This window comes from Grammomys surdaster, unplaced genomic scaffold, assembly GCF_004785775.1.
Source record: "Grammomys surdaster isolate TR1022 unplaced genomic scaffold, NIH_TR_1.0 125947, whole genome shotgun sequence".
Classification (NCBI taxonomy): Eukaryota; Metazoa; Chordata; class Mammalia; order Rodentia; family Muridae; genus Grammomys; species Grammomys surdaster.
Genome location: NW_021620769.1, coordinates 1,729,650 through 1,751,983, shown reverse-complemented (window position 1 = coordinate 1,751,983; position 22,334 = coordinate 1,729,650). Strand labels below are relative to the sequence as shown.

The window sequence follows — 22,334 nt, the reverse complement described above, 5'->3', positions numbered from 1 at the left end:
AAGAAAGTGTTTACCAGCTATGTATCCCACAGAGAGTTCATGTCCAGAAAATACAAGGAACTAAAAATAACCTATCAAGAAAACAGACAGTGCCATCTAACAGCAGGCTATGGATCTGGACAGAGAATTCTCAGAAGGCTCTATGTGCCTTGATCACCAAAGACCATGATGTGTTTACTAGTATGCACTGTAACACGATCTTAGATTGAGAAGCACAATCTGTATGTTGCAGCATGTCCCATATGATTATTTTACCTCAACAGGTTCTTTAATTTTACTCCATTATCATTAATATTCTTAGACAATAAAGCCACAGTTTTTGTTCTTTTTATTGATTTGGATAGAATACATGAACTATGAGAAAGCAATTTGATTAACATTTGACATTGAAAACTTTTTTTTGAAAAATCTATTTATAATCATAACAACAATTAAAATGTATTTAGAAATAAATTTCACAAAAAGAGCAAGATTTTCACAGCTCTTGGAAAAAAACTTTCATGGAAAGTTGTACTGAAAAGTGTTCAAGAAAAATCTCAATGCATTAAGACTGAAAAGGAAGGACAGTTCATCCGGACTGTGAACTTGATTCTATTGAAAAAAGACCTAGGAGGTCAGTACAGCAGAGTGTGGGCATGTGTGTGCTGATGTAGTGAGGGACAAGCGTGAGTGTGTGTGAGTGTGTGAGAGTGTATGAGAGAGTGTGTGAGTGTGTAAGTATGGATGAGAGTGTATGTGAGTGTGTGAGAGTGTGTGTGACTGTGTGTGTGAGAGTGTGTGCGTGTGCATGTGTGAGAGTGTGTGTGAAAGTATGTGTGAGAAAGAGTGTAAGAGAGTATTGTGTGTGTGTATGTGTGAGTGTGTGTGAGTGTAAGAGTATGTGTGTATGTGCATGTGTGTGTATGCTTGCAGGTGTGTATGCATGTATGCATGAGTGTGTATGTATGTATAACATGTGTCCATGCATGCATATGTGTATACAGGTCTGCTGGGGGAGGCATGCATAAGCACATGCGTGTGCACAGGAATAGATGTCAGCTTGCCACTGGGGTTTTTCCTCCACTGGTGTCCGTACTTTTGAGATGGTGTCTCTCACTGACCCTGCAGCTCAGTGATTTGGCCCCAGTGAGCTCTGGAACCTCCCGTCTTTGCCTCCACAGTGCTGGGGTTGTAGGTGTGTACTGATGCGCCTGACTTTCATGTGGATTCTGAGAATCTGATCTTAGGTCCTAATGTTTGTGCTGCCTTACCCACTGAGCTAGCTCTCCAGCACCGGATTCACCAGTGGTCTTGATTAACGAGTAAACTAAATACATTTCCCACTCCACGTTAAAGCATTAAAGATGCTAGTAACCAGGATAGTGCAGTATTAGTGTAATTCTCAGCATTGATCAGTGGACTGGAATAGAGAGTTCAACAACCAGGGAAGTGAGATATGCCAAAGACTGCACTGCAGTTCTGTGAGAAAAAAAAGAGCCATCAAGTCAGGCCGACGTGGTAGTGCACGCCTGTAAATGCCAGCACTCTGGAGGCAGAGGCAGATGGATCTCTGTAGTTGGAGGCTAGCCTGATCCACATAGTGAATTCCAGGCCAGCCAGAGCTACATATTCAGACCTTGTCCAAAACAAGAACAAATACAACAGCAAAAACAGTTAGTATACTGGTTTTCTACCCGTGAAGTCAGAATGTGGCTGTATAAATATTCTAAAGCTGCAACAAGTACAGTATCATAAGTCAGATTTCTTAAATGCTATAAATTTATTTTCTCACAGCCTGGAAGCTAGAGGTGCTGGAAGCCCCAGTGCTGGCAGAGTCCACTTCCAGAAACCCTTCCAGCTTGGCTTGCAGATGGCCACTGCTTCCGGAGTCCTCAAGGCACCTTTTCTGTGCAGACATGCATCCGTGGTGTGTCACGTTCTTCTTAAAGGCCAAAGCTTCACTGGATCAGGGGCCTGTCCTGATGACCTCATGTAACCTTAGTTACCTCCTCAGGTCTCATCTCCAAGTCCTGTCACATGGGAAGGGAAGACACAGTTATATTCATAACACCTCCTGTATGCCAATTAATGGGAAAAATGTATTCCAGACCAACCAAGAATTCAGTATAAAACACAGCACTTCAAGACACCAAGCATAAGGTGGAATAGGAAAGCAATCCCCTGAGAGAAATGAACAAGGAAAAAGCCCCAGGATGAAGCCCTCAGAACTTTGCCAGGCTATAGTACAGGAAGGATAAATTCATAGCCTGGTGGCTCTTGGGGCTGAGGAAGCAGATGGGCATTTAGAGAAACCAAGGCAGCCAGCATTTGTAGGCTCGAGATAGACCATTACTCAGAGTTTGAGATACCTGCATCCCCATGGATTTTCAGCTAACTATTGCTGAAACCAGTATTGAGAGGGCTGGAGAGGTGGCTGCATGGTTAAGAGAATGTCTTGCTCTTCCAGAGGATCTGGGTTCAGGTCCTAATACCCATATCAGGTGATCCATAAATATATGTAACTCCAGCTCTGGGGGATCTGATGCTCCTGGTTTCTGTGGACACCTGCACACATATGCACACACTATCTTGAAATATAACAGAATTTTAAAAAAATCATTATGGAGGTTTCACAAAAATTAAACTTGAACAAGCATATGACCAAATGTACGACTCCTGGGTATACACCCAGGGACTCTGTATCCTACCACAGAGGCACTTGCTCAGCCGTGTCCATTGCTGCTCTGTTCTCAGTAGTAAGGAAATGGAACATTCTAGATGTCCATCAGCAGGTGGGAATGTCCCGGATGTCCACCAGCAGGTGAGATGTCCATCAGCAGGTGAGAAGTCTCAGACATCCATCAGCAGGTGGGAACACCCATTAGCAGGTGGGAATGTCCCAGACGTCCATCAGGTGGTGGGAACATCCTGGACACCCATCAGCAGATGAATGGATAGTGAAAATGTTGTATTTGTTTAGCTATGCAGAAAAATAAAGTTGTAAAATTTGTAGAATCCAAACCCAGAAAGATAAAAACTGAACATTCTTTCTCATGATTGTATAGGTAAAGGCTGAAAAAAAAAACCCAAAGCAAAACAAAAGCTAGAAAGGTGATCCAGAGGGGAAATGAGGTTCTTGGAAGGGAACGGGAAAGGGACATATGATGTGGGGGGGGGGGGCAACTAAAAACACTGTTTGAAAAGACTATAATGAAACCTAATTTTAATTTTCATTTGTCTGTTGATTTAAAGAAACAAAAACAAATAAGTACTGTAGTTGAGAAGCTGGAGACAAGGGAACTTAGAACAGAGACATAAGAGGAGGGGAGGTCACTGAAGGAATCCATGGGCATGGAGGAAAAATGACCAATATGTCACCTCTCTGGCCCCAAGAGTGCAGAAACCATTAATAGAAATAAGGGTGTGAGGAGTAGGCTGGGGTTGTGACATGCTAACTTTGAAATAAAATCACCACTGTGGCAGGATAACCAGCTGGCACTGTGAAACTGGAGAGGTGAGTTCATGCCAGACAGGTGAAGTCAACGCGCTTTTAGCTGTGGGAGCTGGAGACATTCTCCAGGGAGACCTCTGAGCAGATACCTGGGAGAACAAATGCCCCTGGAGGGCAGTCCTGGGATAAAAGAGACCTCTGCAGGTGGAGGAATGGCCAGGATATTGTGATAGCTCAAGAGAGCAAAAGTGTTTGTTAAAAAATAAAAAAATAAAAAAGAGGTCATTGTACCCAGAAGGCTATGAGTGAGAGGCTAGTAGAGCAGCTGTGTGAAAGGTTTGTCTCTGGACATCAGAGGGAATTTTATCATAATAGTGGATTAGTCAGGCCGTGAAGGCTAAGGGATGAGTGTGGTGGGCTCAGTAACTCCAAGAAGACATTTAGCAGCAGGTAGTAGACCGGGGGACATGTTAACCAAATCAGAAAACAGAGAAACCACCAGAATAAGAATATCCTAAGAAATAAAACCAGGAATTTCAGAGAAACTCAGAGTTTGGAATCAGAAAAAGCTTGAAAACGAGGAGAAGAATCTGTTGATGTCTAAAAAAATGGCATTTGAGTGTGTGTGTGTGTGTGTGTGTGTGTGTGTGTGTGTGTGTGAATTAGAATGGACACTCTGGGGGAATCAAGAAGCACAGTGGGTAAAACCTCTTGGAGCCAAGCCTGAAGACCTGAGTTCAATCCCCAAGACCCACATAGTAGGAGAAGAAAACTATTCCTGTAAGTTGACCTTTGACCTTCACATAACACTACCTCCTGCCAACACACATATACACACACACAAAATACATGTAGTAAACATCTTAAAAAACGGGTAACTGTGGGCACAGAGGGGTGGGAATACCTGGGCACGTGAGACTTGCAGAGATGCCAAGATTTATTCTTTTCAGGCATGCACGTAAAAATACATGTATGTGTACACACATGTATACATGCACACACAAAACCCTAAAATAGTATAAGTTCATAAAACGTACAATGAAAAAACAATAAATGTAAACACTAGCAAATTAGGCTTGTAGCAAAACTTATGTAGTTAAAGTTTATATCACTTTATTCTGTATGCAAATAATAGAATATACTGATTTTATTTTTAATGAAATACAATGAAAATCTAATTGGCTTGTAAAAAATTAAAACATACAGCGATTTTTATAATAGTCAGGTTTCAGAGGTTTTTTTTTTATTTAGTGGCATTTTTATTTTGTATTCATTATTTTGAATAAATAAAGCTTGATTTTTTCCCCTTGTTTTTGGGTTTCCTTCTTTTGTTTGCTGAGGGTGTTCTCATGGTGCTATCCAGGCCGATCTCCAGCTTGTAGGCTCAGACACCTCTCACCTTAGCCTCCTGAGCAGGTGAGACTACAGGTATATGCCATCAAAAGAAGACTGACGTTTTACTAATCTCAGATCCTAAGTCTTTTATAATTAAAAGAATTCATGAGTCTTAAAATAGTATTTGTTGAGAACATAATTTTAAACAATCTGTCCTTAAAAAATAGGATGAAAACAACAATAGACTGTATTTCATTTATTACTTTCGGTCTTTGTGTTTTAGGATTTCTTTTTTGAAGATTTATTTTATAGCCAGATAGTGGTGGTGCACACTTTTAATTCCAGAACTTGGGAGACAGACACAGGTGGCCTGGTCTACAGATTGAGTTTCAGGACAGTCAGGGTTATACACAGAGAAACCCTCTCTTGAAAAACCAAGAAAAAGAAAAGAGAGATTTATTTTTATTTTTAAATGATCTGTATTGTGTTGGTTCACATGTTCACAGGTGAATGCCCCTGGAGGTCAGAACAGTGTTTCAGATCCCCTGGGTCTGGAGTTATAGCAATTGTAAGCCACCCATCATAGCGGCTGGGAAACAAACCTGAGTCCTCTGTAATGGCTCTGTGGACTCTTAGCCACTGATCATATTCCTAGCTCCCTAGAATTTCTTAAGGTGTATTAACGTCTTTCATAATCTTTCAGTATGTAAGGCTTTCAATGAAAGCAACGAAAGTGTCCAACTGATGAATAGGGTGAAGGAAATCTAATATCAAACACAATGAAACCTGTTCAGATACAAGGATGAAATCTTTTAATTCACAACAGCCTGAGAGGAACTGGAGGATACTGTGTTAAGCTAAATAAGCCAAATACAGAAAGATATGGTCCGTGAGTTTACCCATATGGACTCTTAAATCACTGATCTTCTAGAACTTAGTAGAAGAGTTGTCTGTAGAGGCTGGGGAGGGAGGACACAGTCTGTTAAGAATAGTGCTTCCTTGTAGGGATCAGTTAGGAGCCCTCGATGCTGTGCAAACATATGGTGGAGAAACAATCCTTCCCTGTGAACCTTTACGTGTGGGTGTCCGTGTTCCTGAACGAGTATGTTTGTTTGTAAGTACGTTAACCTTTCCCCTTTGTATGCATTCCTGGCAGGATGTACCTGTGTGGCCCAAGATGCTAAGGTATATGAAACCAGTCTTTGTGGGAAGGATGTTTTCCAGCATGACATGCTGTAGCTGGTTCTTTTCTAGCCTTGGCTCAATTAATAAAATGCTAAGGATTGTGGGCAATGGCTGAGCACGTACAATCTAAAATGGATATGGTCTCAGAGCTCAAGTGATGCTGCTGAGACCATGGGAAGAAACAAGGCGACTCCATAGGAAAACCCCAGTCGCCATCAACAAACACCCTAGCTTTGGAACATTCGAGCCCATCTGTAATACCCAGTGGCAACGAGACTTCGGTTTCCTTCTCTTCCTGGCTCTCTGTAGCAGGACTGGGCTCCTTCAAAATCAGTAAGTTGTAGAGAGGTGGTGGAGGCCTTGGGAAGTTAAGGGACTTCCTGTCATCAAGGGCAGGTAGGTACTCAAACGTCAAGGGAAATACACTAAAGTGAGGTATTGTGTTTACATTGCAAGCTAGTAAAGAGCATTCCAGACGCATGGATGACATGAATCTCTGCAGAGCAAGTCATCTCTGAGCTGCTTTGAGTTTCCTTACACGCACCTGCGTGTAGCTCATTCTGTGCAGATTTCCTGGACTTTGGGGTGAGGTGGGGGGAGTGTGTAATAAAAAGCAAGCACACGGTTCATCTATGAGAAAAATGGACCTAGGGAGGACGGTGTGGGAGCCCTTGGAAGAAGCAGTCTTGCACAGTCTGGCTCTTCAAGATGCTTTTTCCAATACTAGCAGACTGCCTCTTGGGAGCCAGCTCCCGAGTATTTCCAAGATCCACAGGACATTGGTTCTACGGCAGCTAGAGTCTCACGTGGCTTGTTCACTTAGAGAAGGCCTGGTAGATGCTCAGTATTTATTGACCAAAAAAAAACAAACAAACAAAAAAAAACCCACGATCTAGTGAGTTAACGGCTATGAAAGCATCCGAACAGGACAAAGGGGGATTGAAGAATGCTCCTTCATTTCTGCCCACTAAGACTCTCCCTGGGGAAGGAAGCAGGAGCACACTGATACACATGCTCTGGGGACAAGGCCTGTGTGACAGAGGGCTTCAGTCCAGGTCCCGGTGAGCTAAATTGAATCAAAGATCATTCTCCTATAGCAGAGTATCCACAGAGAGGAAATGAAACCTTCGATGGAGAGGAAGTCAATCTTGATTGTCTGGGCCTGATGCCAGATATCCTAGCACATTAGCCATGACAGACAACAGGAGAGGCACCCTAAGACTCATTCTAGACTGCACTGCCCTTCTTTTCTAGGTTAGCTGGTATTGAGTAACTAAGTCCAGTACGCCATAATTTTAGGGCCTGCACTAGAGGCTTGAATTACTCTACCTGCTACAGGGGTAAAGGAAGCTGAGTGAGGTGCTTCTGATCCCAGCCTTCCGACACTGAAAGTTTGTAGGAGGAGAGAGAGAGAGAGAGAGAGAGAGAGAGAGAGAGAGAGAGAGAGAGAGAGAGAGAGAGAGAGAGAGAGAGGAGATGGAGGCAGATGTTCACGTGTCTGTAGCAGTCAAAGGTAGTTGGTATATCTAGGTTGGGTATTGGATTACGCTTCTGATTGTATGGGCATCTTGTTATTGATCATTACCAAATATATAAGCCTTTGATTAATCTTTAAGCATTAGAGTCTCATCTTTCTACTGGGCCCGTGTGGATGGCGGATTGGTCTGGGCAATGCCTAGCCTTGCAGAGACAGTGTGGAAGATTGGCAGAGCCATCTCCCACGCTGGCGTCTCGTGGGTAGCAGGGCTGGTTGGTGTTTCTGGAAGGCTGGTTCTAGCTGCTGCAGGCACGTGGCGTCTGGCCATGGAACATGGCGGCTGGGCTAGACCAAGCCACGGCAGCTTAGATAGTTGGTGTGACTAGAGGCTGATTTTAAATAATTACTTCAACAAAAGTTCACTAATGTTTTCCCATCACTGAAGAGTAACTAAAAGAGGGAGGGTAGCCTATACATACTGGGAAGGAAGAACATTTTCTCATTATATTTTATTTATTTATTAGGGATGGAAAGGGAGGCTCCGGCTATAACATCTGTAGAGGCCAGAGGACCTCCTTCAGGAATCAGTTCTTTCCTTCAACCATGTGGGTCTCACCTAGGAATTGTCCTCAGGTATGGCAGCAAGTGCCTCTACCGGCTGAGTCATTTTGCCTGCCCAAAGGAATATTTTTTATTTGATTAAAAAAACAAAAACAAAACTTGTACTGTGGGGAAACTCTCTTGATGGAGGTTTAATGAGACTCCTCATCCCATGTTCTTCTTATTTTAACTTTCATCAGCACAAAATAAACCTACTATTTCTTGCTATTTGCTATGTGGGAAGAGTTTGGAAAGCATGGAACCTTGAAAAGCAGCAGAACCATTCCTGGGTTAAATGTTTATACCTTGTGAAACCTGTAGTCCAGTACTTCGTAATTGAGGCAGGGGGAACACAAATTTAAGGCCTGCCTGAGCTGAGCAAGAGACCATATTCAAAAGACAAAAATACTAATATCTAATTCAAAAAAGAAAAGAAGACAATTGGAGGCCTTCCATTGGGAAGCCTGTAAAATCTTGTGTTTCGAATACATTGCTGTCTACTCCCAGTGAGAAGACGTGCAGAGGCAATTCTTGACAGCGGCAGGGAGTGTCTGTGAATTATGTAGGATGTGCTTAGCTTGGCGCTGGTTCCTGGTGTTACCCATTTGTATGGGTTAATCTGTGTGTGCTGCTCCTCCCCACGAGTTGCTTGAGGGTAGTAAAGTGTTCAAAACACTGTGCTCAGTTAGTGTTGTTCTAGTGTCCTCTCTGCCTCTGTCATAAGACACTCTGACCAAAAGGGAGTTAACAGAGGAAAGGGCTTGTTTTAGCCCACAGCTCACAGTCCATCACTGGGGGAAGTCAGGGCAGAAACGCAAGGAGGAATCTAAAGCAGAAACCATGGAGGAATCATGCTTGCTGGCTACCTTGCAGGCTGGCTAATATTCAGTTAGCTTTCTAAGGCAGCTTAAGCCCACCTGCCCAGGGAATGGTGCTGCCCACAGAGGGTTAGTTTTTCCTACATTAAACAGTATCAAGAAACCCCTCATAGACATGCCCACAGACCAATCAGATCTGATCCCTCATCTGGGACCGCCTTCTCAGGTGACCCTAGGCTGCGTCAAGTTGATAGTTAAAAATAAACAAACAAAAAGAAAACAAAAAAAAGTGCTCAATAAATATTTGTGAATGAACTGATGTCTTTATTGTTGATTTAAATTCAAATAAATCCAAGTGGGTTGGACTCAAGTATTTGTTGCAAACTATGTAACACTTTGTTTTTGTAGTGTGTGTGTGTGTTGTGTGTAACATATACATATACACATACACAAGTTATGCTGAATACATATCATGATTTGGTTGACTTGTCTACATTTCCTTAGGGTTAGCTAAGCTGCTGTGTAGCAGTCTCCCTCACAGCTCATTCCTCTGGCAAATCGCTTTTCAGACATCTAAATGCTCTTGTACTAATAAGGAAATCTGTGTAAATTGTAAACATCATTACCTGCTCAATTTTGTCTTTTGCAGTCATGACAACCCAACCTGGCATGTGTAGATCTCCTAATTTCTCAGCCGCTTCTGACACGGGGGCTCCTAACTCTTTTTCAGATGAAGCAGAGAATATAAGTTTGTGGATGAAACTCCCATGGTCCATCTGGCTCCAGAGCCCTGGAAATGTCCCAATCGTGGTTTGTAACATTGTTAAAATAATTAGTTTTGTCTTATATTTTATTACAATTTAAAATTCAAAATGTCAAGCGTTATTAATGACATGACTATGGAGAATAGTCTTCTTTTTCCAGCTCTCTTTGTCCTACTAAAGATTTAAATCAGGTGAACGTATCTTTGTTGTTGTTTGTTTGTTTGTTTGTTTTTGTTTTATGAGGCATGGTCTCATAGCCTTTTCTGTCCTGGAACTTTGTAAACTAGGCTGGCCTTAAACTCACAGAGATCCACCTTTCCCACCAAGTGCTGGGGCTAAGGGTGTGGGCCTCCATCCTTAGCAAGGTGACTTTACTTGTTTGCTTGTTTTATTTATTTATTTAATTTTTGGTAACTGTATCTTTGTAAGAAAGACACTTAAAACAATTCCTCTCTGTGGCACAGGCTACATCCACAGGTTGGTTTGTTTTACTTTTCTTTTTTCAATTATTTTTCAAAAGAATACTTTAGCTCTATAATTGTGTAAAATATGACTATGATTCAATGATAGATTTACAGACTATGTTATAGTCAGAAAATTCCAGTTTCCATTCTATTTCTCTCTTTTTAAAATCTATGCAACTTTTAAATATGTTTTGGTTTATTCTTTCATTGTCCTTTTAGTTGGGAGCAAATGCTTCCATTCTTATGAGGCCTGATATGTTTTAAAGATTTGTTTTACTTGTGTATATATATGTGCATGCATGTGAGTGTGTGTTTGTGTGTGTGCACACGCATACATGTACATGTGGAGGTGACAACAGAGAACAGAAGACATCATATGATTCCCTAGTGCTGGAGCTATAGTGGTTGTGAATAGGCCAGTGAGGGAGCTGAGAACAGAACTTGGGGGCTCTGAAAGAGCATCCAGCATTCTTAACCACTGAGCCATCTCTCCAACCCTGGAGCCCCATCTTTTAAAGATAAACAGAATAGCATAATATCTACTTTTGTTCCTACTGCACTTTCTTCTCTTGATATACCCTGTAGCATAGACAAGGAAATTTATAATTATCATGGCTCCAAAACACCCGTTTGTTAACTAGGCCTCTAGGAGTGGACAGGTGATTTAATTCCAGTGTTTAAAAAAACAAAACAAAACAAGACAAAACAAAACAAAAAAACCAAAGTTTTGACAGTGGAAGGATTAGTAGGTAGTGAATCTGGGCCTTTCAGCAATATGAGGACTGAAAAGCATGCATTAACTTTGGCAATATGAAGGCCAAAGACATTTTAACCAAGCAGAAACAGGAACACACAGTGTCTACCCAGCAGGACACAGCAGGCTGGATCAGTAAGAACAGCCCAGTAGTACGGCACAGACAGAAAACCAAGAAGTGTTCCTTGGTTTTCTCATCACTGTGACAAAGTACCTAGCAGGAACAACTTGGGAAGAAAATGTCTATCTATTTATTGGTTTTTATTAATTGATTTACTTACTTTCCATTCTGATTGTAGTTTCCCCTTCCTCCTCTCCTCCCAGTCCCTCTCTCTCTCCCTCCCCAACCCCCATCCTCCTGCCCTCCCTTTCTCCTCAGAAAAGGGGAGGACTCCCATGGATATCAATCAGCCTTGGCATATCAAGTTCCAGTGCAGCTAGGCACATCCTCTCCTATTGAGGCTAGACAAGGCAGCCTGGTTAGGGGAAAGGGACCAAAGGCAGGCAACAGAGTCAGACATAGCCCCTGCTCCCACTTTAGGAGTCCCTCAAGAAGACTGAGTTGCACAAGTGTTACATCTGTGCAGAAGGCCTAGGTCTGTTCCATGCTTGCCCTCTGGTTGGTAGTCAGTCTCTGAGAGCCCCTATAGGTCCAGGTTAGTTGGTTCTGTAGGTTTCTCATGGTGTCCTTGACTCCTCTGGCTCCCTCAATCCTTCCTCTCCCTCTTCCACAGGATTCCCCAAGCTCCGCCTAATGTTTGACTGTGCGTCTCTGCATCTGTTTCCCTCAGTTGCTAACTGAAGCCTCTTAGATGACAGTTATGCTAGGTTCCTGTCCACAGCATGACAGAGTATCATAAGTAGCATCAGGGGTTGGCTCTATATCATGGGATGGGTCTCAAGCTGGGCCAGTTATTGGTTGGCCATTCCTTCAGTTTCTATTCCGTCTTTACCCCTGCGCATCTTCGTGGCAGGAGAAACTGTGGGTGGAAAAGTTTATTTGGATTCACAGAATAAGACAGGATGTAGTCCATCTTAGTGGGAAGAACATTTGCAGACTGGCTGTACATGTGCATGTGTGTTGTGTTAACAGTTTCCTCCAAGATTAAAACATGCCAACCTTCAGGAAGCTCCTTAAGCAGGAACGGAAACAGCTCAACCTAGCTTTAGGAAGTCTCTGAAACCAACCAGATTCACTAGGCCCCTCCCTGCCATAGTAAGCAATAAAGGCTGAGAGTCTCTTTCAGACAAACAGAGCTGCCAAGAAAACTCTCAGACAAAGCAAGCTGCAAAGAAGCATCAAACCAAACCAGCTGCTGGAAGAAGCAGAAACCATCCAAACTGCCTGGAAGAGGTTTGGACTAACCAAGGCACCTGAAAAAGACAATCTCCAGTTTGTTGAGCTGCCTGCAGGCTATGCAGTGTGCTTCAGGTTTTCCAGATTTTAATCTGTCACCCACACTGGGATGGGCTTTGGTGATGCAGCTGTCTTTGAGTTATTTCTACTCCTATAAGTAAGCCTTCACCCATTTGCCTGTAAGCAATCCCAATAAGCTCATTGGTTCACCAAGTTGTACTGTGATGGTGTCTGTACTTTGACCTAGGGTGAGAGACGTGTGTGTTGTGTCTCCCCAGGAAAGTCCTCTGGTCGCTAACATCGATCCCTGCCTGGGGCCTTGCATTCCTATTCCTCACGGTGTGATTCTTCTGACACTTTAAGTGACCATGTTCTAACCTTTGTCCTTTGCTCATTGTATCCCCAGTGATGTCACAACCACCAATCCAAAATGAAGCCTCTCTATATACATCATGGACAGTCCAAGGCTGTGAGCTGTGTCCAGCATACAGCAGGAACTCAATAAATGCTCACTAGATAAGTCTCGTTCTCTCTCTTGTCAGGACTTCCTATAATTACTTTTTCATCTGTTCTTTCTTTAATTTAATATCAATGGCTTTTGGGGTGATACAACTATGACAAATTTAAATTTGATTTAAATAAATAAAATTGAATAAAACAAATTTGATCTTCTGAAAGCCCAATCTTCAGAGAGTTTTATTTAGGCAAAACAGACCATCCTTGAATTCAGTTGGGAAAAACAAAAAACAAAAGACAAACAAACAAACAAAAACAAACAATTAAACCAACCTGCTAAGTTTGTCTGGGATGGACAAGTGCACTGTTAGTCTGCAGCCTGGGCTAGCCTCCTGCTAAGTTTGTCTGGGATGGACAAGTGCACTGTTAGTCTGCAGTCTGGGCTAGCCTCCTCTAGAGAGATGAGATACCCTGGTGAGTGTTGCTACAGAGTGGGCAATCCTGGAGGAAACCAGGAGGAGGATGCCATCCTGTGAGGGAGGCCCCTCTGCCCCTAAACTGCTGCTGGAGATGGAGCTTAGCAACTGGATGGTAGGTAGCAACTGGAGGTGTGTGACAGGCAGGCCAAGCTGCCACAGAGCTAAGACAGTGTCTTCCAAGACACCACATAGATGACAGAGTCTCACTCAATCTCCACCTTGGCTCTCTGATTCGACTTCACACTTAAGAGTAGTAAGCAAATGTTTGCACGTATGTTTGCTTTTCTAAATGAATTTTATTATAAAAACTTTGCAAATAATAAAAATAACATGAACCGAAAATAAGTTAGATTTGGCATTTGGAATGTGTACAGGCTGGTTTTGTGTCAACTTGACACAAGCTGGAGTTATCACAGAGAAAGGAGCCTCCCTTGAGGAAATGCCTCCATGAGATCCAACTGTAAGGAATTTTCTCAATTAGTGATCAAGAGTGGGAAAGGCCATCCCATTGTGGGTGGTGCCATCCCTGGGGTGGGGGTCCTGGGTTCTATAAGAAAGCAGGCTGAGAAAGCCAGGGGAAGCAAGCCAGTAAGCAACACTCCTCCATGGCTCCATCAGCTCCTGCCTCCAAGTTCCTCCCCTGTGTGAGTTCCAGTCCTGACTTCCTTTGGTGGTGAACAGCAATGTGGAAGTGTAAGCTGAATAAACCCTTTCCTCCCCAGCTTGCTCCTTGGTCTTGATGTTTGTGCAGGAAGAGAAATGCTGACTCAGATAGAATGGAAGCTGTGAAGGGTCACATTAAATTTTACATTTTCAACTTAGAGTAACTGCAGACACTAGGAAAATAAAAAGGAGCCATTGCATTGGGGACAATGGGGGGGACATTTCAGGGGCTAGGGGGCTTATTATTGGGGCTGGGGACATTGTGGAGGCTAAGGGGTCATTGGGGGACCATTGTGGGGACTAAAGGGATAACTTCAGGGGCTAGGGGGCATTGTGGGGACTAGGGAGTCTTTGGGGTGGGCTAGGGGGCAATAGGGGGCTCTTGAGGGGCTAGGGGAAATAAAGGGGTCATTTCAGGGGCTAAGGGGGTCGTAGAGAGGCCTAAGGGGTAAATGGGGGAGGGTAGCAAGGTCCATGTAATCTGAAGCAGAAAATGGGGGCAACAGAGGGGAGCTCTAGGGACTGGGGGTAGGCACATGAAATAAATAATAAGAATGTCTGAAAAGTCATGAGTATTAACTATCTACCTATAAACGCCAATAATACCTCTAAATCAGTGTACAAATATGCATAGACAGTTTAAATCTTCCCATTTGTACTGAAAATGTTCCCACTAAGAGCCAAAGACCATCTATGAAATACTGAAACACCAGGTGTGAGAATTCCCCTTCCAAATTATTGGTCAGGATTGTCCAACAGACTCTCCAAACAAACGGTTGTGATTGCCATTGGTTGTTCCCTAGAGGTGGAAGGTTAAGTTCCTATTGCTGAGGCAGGCCGAGCTCTGTGAGTTCCAGCCCAGTATGGTCTATGCATCAAGTTCCAGGTCAGCCAGGGCTACATAGTGAAACCTCCAAATAACCCCCCAGTCTCCCCAAGAACCCCTATCATGATGATCTCCTCAGCCCCAGCAATGACCCTCTACTGTCCCTCACCTCCATCCCCCACAATAGCCCTCCTTGCTCTGGAAACGTCACTTAACACCTCCATGAACTTCAGAGGTGTTGAGCTGGAACTGACCTGAAGCCTCCTCCCTGAAATTTACTTTCACAGTACCAGAAAGCAAAGCAAGCAAGCAAACAAACAGCAACAACAAGCCACGGCTTTTTCTTATTACCAAGAGAAACAACATTGCACTTCATGCCTTTTTCAGATTTTATTTTATTTTTATTTTTTGAGCTAGGATCTCTCTATGTAGCTCCGACTGGCCTTGAACTCATAGAGATCTACCTTCCTCTGCCTCCCAAGTGGTGGATAAAGGCGGGTACCGCCATGCTCAGCACAGGAATAATTTTTGAAAGCAGAAATCATTTTAAATGGTGTGGCATGCTTGAGTTAGATTATCCCTTCCTTCACTTAGAAAACTGAATTGTCTTAGTGACAGCTTAACTTAAAATCAGAGATGTTTTCTGAGTGTGCCTGAATCTTACTAGAATAATATTTCAGGATATTTTAAAAAACAAAACCTTTAGAGCCTGGTGGTGGTGGTGCACACTTTAGTCCCAACACTCTGGATGCAGAGGCCGGCAAGTGGGTCACTGTGAGTTCAAGGCCAGCCTGGTCTACAGAGTCAGTTCCAGGGCTACCTAGAGAAACCCTGCCAAAACAACAACAACAAAACCTCTTGAGCAGAAATGTCAACAGCTTTATGGATCTTCTAACATACTAGCAAAGACTGCTTAGCATTCTCTACGGGAAGAATAGAAGCCAATAAAAATGGATGAGCCTAGAACCATTATGAAAGGAAGAAGGGGGCATATTATGGTGAGCATTTCAGAAGTTTATCTGCTTGATCATTAATAAACTTGACTCATGAGTCAGGAATAACTGATGATAGGGGATCCTCTTGTAGCAGGAAGTCCTGGTTGCTTGCCTGATTGTGGTGTGCTGGTAAATGTTTAACAACTGGCTTTCTAAAGAGAGCCGGAAGGACCTTAGCTCATGGCATTCCTCCATTTTGTTGTTGATGTATTCATTAGCACCATGAGTAAGTCTCGTGCTAAATACATTTGCAAAGGACTTGCAAACTGGGCCTGGGAAAACAGGTCTGAAGGTAAGGGTGCTTGCTTTGTCAAAAGAGCGCTAGTTTGATTTTCAGCATCCATGTAAAGCCTGTGGCTGCCCACAGGTAACCACAAGACTGGGGGTGGGGCTTGGGGTGTGCAGAGACAGGTAGATCTCATGGCTTGCTAGCCAGCCAACCTAGATGACAGGGTGGGTTTCAGCTTTTTTTTAGTTTGAGAAAAACTGTCTCAGAAAAACAAGGCAGAGAGTGATAGAGAAAGATACCTACAGTAAGTATGGAAGCACATTTGAATATAGACGCGCATACATAATACATACCCCACCACCAGCCCTCCCCCACATACATACCCTTCAAGGCTCATAGGCTGGGGCAAGGTACTGCTGTATTTACCTTCTTCATCACAGAGACAAGTATCCAGATTTTAAGAGGACATTCTCCACCCTTCCTCACAGATAGAAAAGCAGTTGTCAGGGAATACTGGCAGAGACTGTAGGAGTGGTCACAGTCAGTCACAGGTGGTACTGGTAAGTAGTGTCTTTCTTAAAGGGGCTTCGTGGTTCAGATCACCTCTTCTACTGAGGCTGCGGCAGCCATCTGTAACTAGCCAAGAAAGAAAAGCCAGGAGACTGGCAGAGTACTGTTTTAATGACCTTGAGTTGTCTCACAGGCCCTTGGAATTCTCCCTTGGGTCTTCTTTAAGCCATGGCCAGGTGTTGTGTTAAAGTTGGCAAATTCATTTTTCTTGCGTATCAGTGGATTCAGACCTACCAAAGGGAGATTGCCACAGGACATGAAACTATTGAAAACTTAAAAAAGATCATACAGTCACTTTCAAAAATTCATTGTTATGCTAATTTGACTTTGCCTAAAATTCTTGGCTTGGAGACAGAAACTATTCTAAGTACAGCACTCTGAAGATTTGGGAAGAGGCCTACCTGTTGTGTAGGCTTCAGGGAGAGGCCATGTTGAGTACTAGAAGGGTATCAGCACACTTGGTGACCAGCAGTGAGCCATGTAGAAGCTGGCACAATAGCTCATCTACAAAACAGAAATAATGTCATCCATACTAAATAGATTTGTTTTTATTGTTATTATTTTATTGGTTTTATTGTATTTATTTGTTATTATGTGTGTGTATAAGGGGGGGTTCGGACACTTGCATGTAGGCATCTGTGGTGTGCAGAAGAGGGTGTCAGATCTGGAGCTGGCCAGGAAGGAGGATGGAAGCTATCTAGTGTGGATGCTGGGAACCAAACTCAGGTCCTATGTAAGGGTACTATGTGCTTTAAACTACTGAGTCAACTTTCTGGCTCCTTGGTGTGTTGCTTGGGGGGTTAATAACGTGTGCAAAAGGCTTGAAACAATGACAGGCAAACAGCGAGCACAAAGCCTGCAGCTGTCTTCATTGCCCTCCTCATAAGCTGTAATTCAGTAGGTTTTGGTGTCGTCTAAAGATTATGAGGATGGCCTGTACTTCATGGGGGGTGTTTTGAGACAGACCAGGCCTTTGCAGGGTTCAGTCCTGTGTCCTCCTGCTTAGGAAACTCTAGTCACTTGTCTTAGTTAGGGTTTTATTGCTGAGAAAAGACACCATGACCATGACAACTCTTATCAAGGAAAATATCTAATTGGGACTGGCTTACAGTTTCAGAGTCTAGTCCATTATCCTCATGGCAAGAAGCATGGCAGGGATAGTGCTGGAGAGGCCAAGGATTCTACATCTTGATCTGCAGCCAGCAGAAGTAGACTGTCCCACTGTGCATGGCTTGAGCATATATAAGACTTCAAAGCCCCACCTCCACAGTGACACACTTCCTCCAAGGCCACACCTACTCCAACAAGTAGTGACAATCCCGCTGGGCTGTGGGGGCCAATTACCTTCAAACTGCCATACCACTCAAGCACCCCTTTCTCAAACTGTTCTCAGCTTTGGGAATGGACCTCAGATCTAGAGACTCACAAACCCTGCAGAGACTGCCAACCCACAGATTCTACCCCGTCCCCAACATGTCATGCTCTGTCCTTGCTCGCTTCCACCCAGTCCCTTGTGGTCACTCTCCTGTCCATGCCCTCGTGCCTGGCTCTCTCCCATCACTCTCACCAGCAAAGCTCCAGCTTTAGTGACTGACACTCAGCTTGTCCTGCTTCAGTGCACTGAACCTGGCTGACTGGGTTTGCTCTAAGTTTTGATGGCTGACCTCAAATGGGTACTTTGCAGTATGGCCTGCTATTTCCACCACACTTCCATACTTCCTGTGCTTTCTGACTCTGAGAAGATAACTGTCTAGAACACACCTCTCCTCTACCCTCTAACCTTCCAGCAGCCCTGTCTCATTCTCTGGAAGCAGTCCTGGGTCAGTTTACAGAGAGCAGGAAGCGGGACCTCCCTGGCACTCACACCTCTGCACCGGCTAGCCTGGTACACCTGGGGCCCCCTACCTTCCCTCGCCCCTGCTTCTCCTCCCTGCACCATTGCTCTGGCTCCTGATGTTCCATGAGTCTATGAAGTAGAACAGCCCGTTCCTATGCTGGGAGGGTTGGGAACTGTATTAGTCAAGAGTTTCTAGAAGAACGGAATAGGATGAATATATGTTATGAAAGGAATTTATTAGATTGGCTTGTGTGAAGGGCTTGGGCGATCCAACCGCGGGCATCAGCACCATAGGGAGTCATTAGCTGGCAGTACACAAGGCAGTGGCTGAAGGCCTGGAGGAGTGCTGGTTTTCAGTGCACATTGGAAGGCTCAAGAAGCTAGGTTCTGATGGCACTGAGGAATGGAAGCAGGCAAAACCAAACAACAAACAAACCAAAAAAATAAATAAATAAAACCAGGAGCCCAAGTTATCCCATTTCTCTGATTAGCTGATTTTTACTACAGGATGACCAAGCTGGCTAGCAGTGAGAAAGAGCACATATGAGCGAGGAACTGAGGTGAGCGTGGAACTGAGGACTAGTGGGAGTATCAGACACTGGCTGGGGAGGGCCTCATTGAAATGTCCACAATATGAGTGAAGGTGTGGGGTCGGGGAGCTGCATGGGCATCTCTGGGAAGGGCTGTCCAGGGAGGTTATGGCCATATATTGAGGTGGAGCTGTGTCCAAATTGTTCTGCAAGATGGAGGTGGCCAGGATGGCACGAGGAAGAGAAGAAGAGAGAAAGACTAGGCTGGGGTGGGCGAGAACGGCACGGAAGGTAGATAGTGCACAGCCTCCATGTGGTAAGATTGTTATTCTGAGGGAAGTGCGAATCCAGTTGTGGGTTTTTTTTGTTTGTTTGTTTTTAACAAATGAAATGACTTTAACAATGAGGTTAATCACAATTTACAACTGTCTCAAAAATTCCCCTTTTGAAGGAGTATCCAAATTTGTATCTCCATTTAAAGAAATAACTTGCATGGAGTAAAATAAAAATTTATAATGTGCATAGTATTAATAATTATCATTTAGGGACAGTACACTAAGAAAGGCCATCTGTAGTGCTACAAATTAATGATATTTTTATTATATGTGTATGCTCTGCTGCCATGTCCTCGCCCCATGTCTTCACTTATACCATGCATGTTTCAACGAGGCCTTCCCTGGTGTGTCTGGTGCCCTGAAGGCCAGAAGAGGGTGTTGGATCCCCTGGAACTGGAGTTATCATTGGGAGCTGCCCTGTGGATGCTGGAAGAGCAGTCAGTGCTCTTAACTCTAAGGTTTCCCTTCAGCCCTCCCTTCAGGATTTAAACAAGAACCATGAACTGCCTTTAGTTGCCTGCATTTTTAAAAAAGAAGCTTTATTTGGATAAAATTCACAATTAAATAATGTAGCTATTCAAAACATACACTCATAAGGCTTTTGCTATATCCACACAGTTGTATAACAACCAGATTTTATTATTAGTCTTATTTTAGAATCCTTTTATCACGCTGATGTCTTCAGTGCTCCTCCCAGGTCTTTCCACCCTGCACCCCCACACTCTAATCCCAGGCTTTCCTATTCTGTTCCCAAGGGTTTGTCGACTAGAACATCTTGCATGAAGGAAGCAAATAAAATGGAGTCTTTATTTTTTCACTTGGCAGAACGCCTGTTATTTGGTTGTTTTATTTTGTTTTGAGACAGGTCTCACAGAGACCATGGTGACTTTGAAGTTACTATATAGCCAAGGATGACCTGGAGCTTCTGATTTGCTCCAGCCTGGAGAGTGTTGGCATTACAGGCGACTGACTACCTGATGGAAGGGAAGACAGCTTTTGGTTATTCGGAGGCACATGCAGTTTTTCTAAATGCATGGTACAAAATAATCCAGCCAAGAGCTTTCCACCTGAAAATTCCAGCCTATCCTGTCCATTTATTCTGTGCCGAGGATAGAACAGAGGCTCTCATTACACCCTGGGAGACAAAGGAAGTGCTCCTTTCCTTTTCTACGGCTGAGTAATGTTTCCACATATGGATATACCTCACTCTTTTCATCAACAGAGGGTCTGTAGAGTGAGGGGAATGACCCTGAGTGGCATTAAGCCAGACTTACTCCAGCTGTTGCCCAAGGGACCAGAGAGCAACCAACTATGTCAAATGCTGCTTTTAAGGAAAATAAGATGAGATCCAAGAATTGACCAGTAAGTGCTCAAATAGTTTAATGAAGAAAGGAATTTAATTAGCAGAAATATTCTTATGTATAATTTATAAATGGCATTTTATGGGTTTATGGGATTTGTTGCATTTCCTTTGAATAATTAAATATGGAATACAGATATAATACTTAAATAATTAATAAGAATTGTAAGTGGAATGCTAGGCATGTAAAGGTACAGGAATAATTGGAGAGCATCATTAATTTGTAGTGGCCTTTGGTATTTCTTTATATTACTGGTAGTGGTTTTATTTTTTTTCTTTCTGGTTTGTGGGGCATTTACTCCTAGAATAGTTCTTCTCTGAACAGAACTCATCACTATGATAAGTGTCCAAGAGTTCATGCCAACTTCCATAAACTGACCAAGAAAAGAAGTTGATTGTTTCAAGAAGGTGTGTTTGGTGTCTGAACAGATCAGTAATATGTGAGCTCCTTTGTGTGTGTGTTGTGTTGTGGGTTTTTTTTTGGGGGGGGGATGGGAACAGGGGCAAGACTCTGTCATCTAAGAGATTACACCAAAAATTTACAGTACTAAAAGGACATTTCTCAGTTCAAGGCCAGCCTGGGCTATACAGAGATCCCATTTCCAAGCAAACAAGCAAGGAAGCAAACAATGGGGCTGGGGTAAAGCTCAGTTGTAAAATTCTTGTCTAGCATGCAAAGGCCACTAGGTTTGATTCCCAGAACCTTATAAATAAAAATATGTGCAGACCTGTATGTAATCCCAGCACTCAGGATGTGGAGGCTGGAGGAAGAGAAGTTCAAGGCCTTTTCCCCTTCAAAGCGAGTTCGAGGTCATCCAGGGCTGCAAGAGACCGTGTATCAAACATTCAAATGGCTTCTGTCATTTGTTGCAGCAAAGGTACACACTGGAAATAAATGCATCTACCTAGTAGTTAACAGGTCACCCAGTTGGGGGCTCATGTTATATGGAGGGCCGGTAAGTCACTGGGTTAGTGATTGCAGGGCCCTTAAACTGAGTTTTTAGGACGATTGGGTGGGCTCGATGGTCGTGTTCGAGAACATTTCAGAAAATAACACAGGCTTTGGAACTTGCCTGGCAGCTAGGCAGGGACTACAGAGTCGGAGGCAGGCGAAGGCCGGGAATTTGGAGAGGATCCCTAAGCGGCAGCGGGCGCGCGCGGTGCGCGTGTGAGCGAGGGCGAGCGGCGGGCGGGTTGTGCGCCGGGTATTGGCAGGCGGGCTGTGGAGGCTGGGCGGTTCCGACTGCCTGACGCCAGCGCGACCAGATCAATCCAGGCTCGGGGAGCGAGCGGGCGCACCAAGGCGAGGCCAGGGCCGAGGCGCGGGGACCGCGGCCGGGAGCTAAGCGGAGCGCGGGGACGGCGGCCGAGAGCGGATCGGAGCGCGGGACCCGGCGCCGGGTCTCGTGCGTCCCCGCCGATGGGCGCGCCGCCGAGCCGGTAAAGCCGAGCGTACCCGAGCCGACGCGAGAGGGACTTGTCCTGTGCCGCGAGGGACGCACCGGGACAGGGACCAGCTCCAGGGGGATCCCGGGCGGGCTCCCGGGGGCATCCCGGGCGGGGTCCAGGGAGGGTCGGGGACGGGCTCCGAGGGGATTCTGGGCAGACTCAGGGGTCGATCTGAGACGGGCTCCGGGGAGGATCCGAGAGGACTCGGGGACCCGCGCTGAAGGGAATCTGGGACGAGCTCCGGGACGCAGTCCCCCCACCCCCCATGATGGCGCCTCGCGGCCGCGAACCTGCCGCCAAACCTCCTCTCCTGTCTCCCCACGTCTTTGTCGGGCGTGTCCACCTCTCCGGGGACCCCCGTTCCATATCGGGCCGCAGCCCCATTGTGTCCCCGCCCCGGCCTGCAGACCCTCGCGGGGAC

The 22,334-nt window shown here is 44.5% G+C and overlaps 1 protein-coding gene across 1 annotated transcript in view; it reads left to right on the top strand.

The window, feature by feature from the left end:
- The first annotated feature begins 21,728 nt into the window (after nt 1-21,728).
- The window catches only part of Smad1 (SMAD family member 1), a 62,202-nt gene continuing 61,596 nt past the window's right edge, over nt 21,729-22,334 (top strand). The window contains exon 1 of the mRNA XM_028753413.1: nt 21,729-21,904. The gene's annotated coding sequence lies outside the window, so the exon portion shown is untranslated. The remainder of the gene's footprint in view (nt 21,905-22,334) is intronic.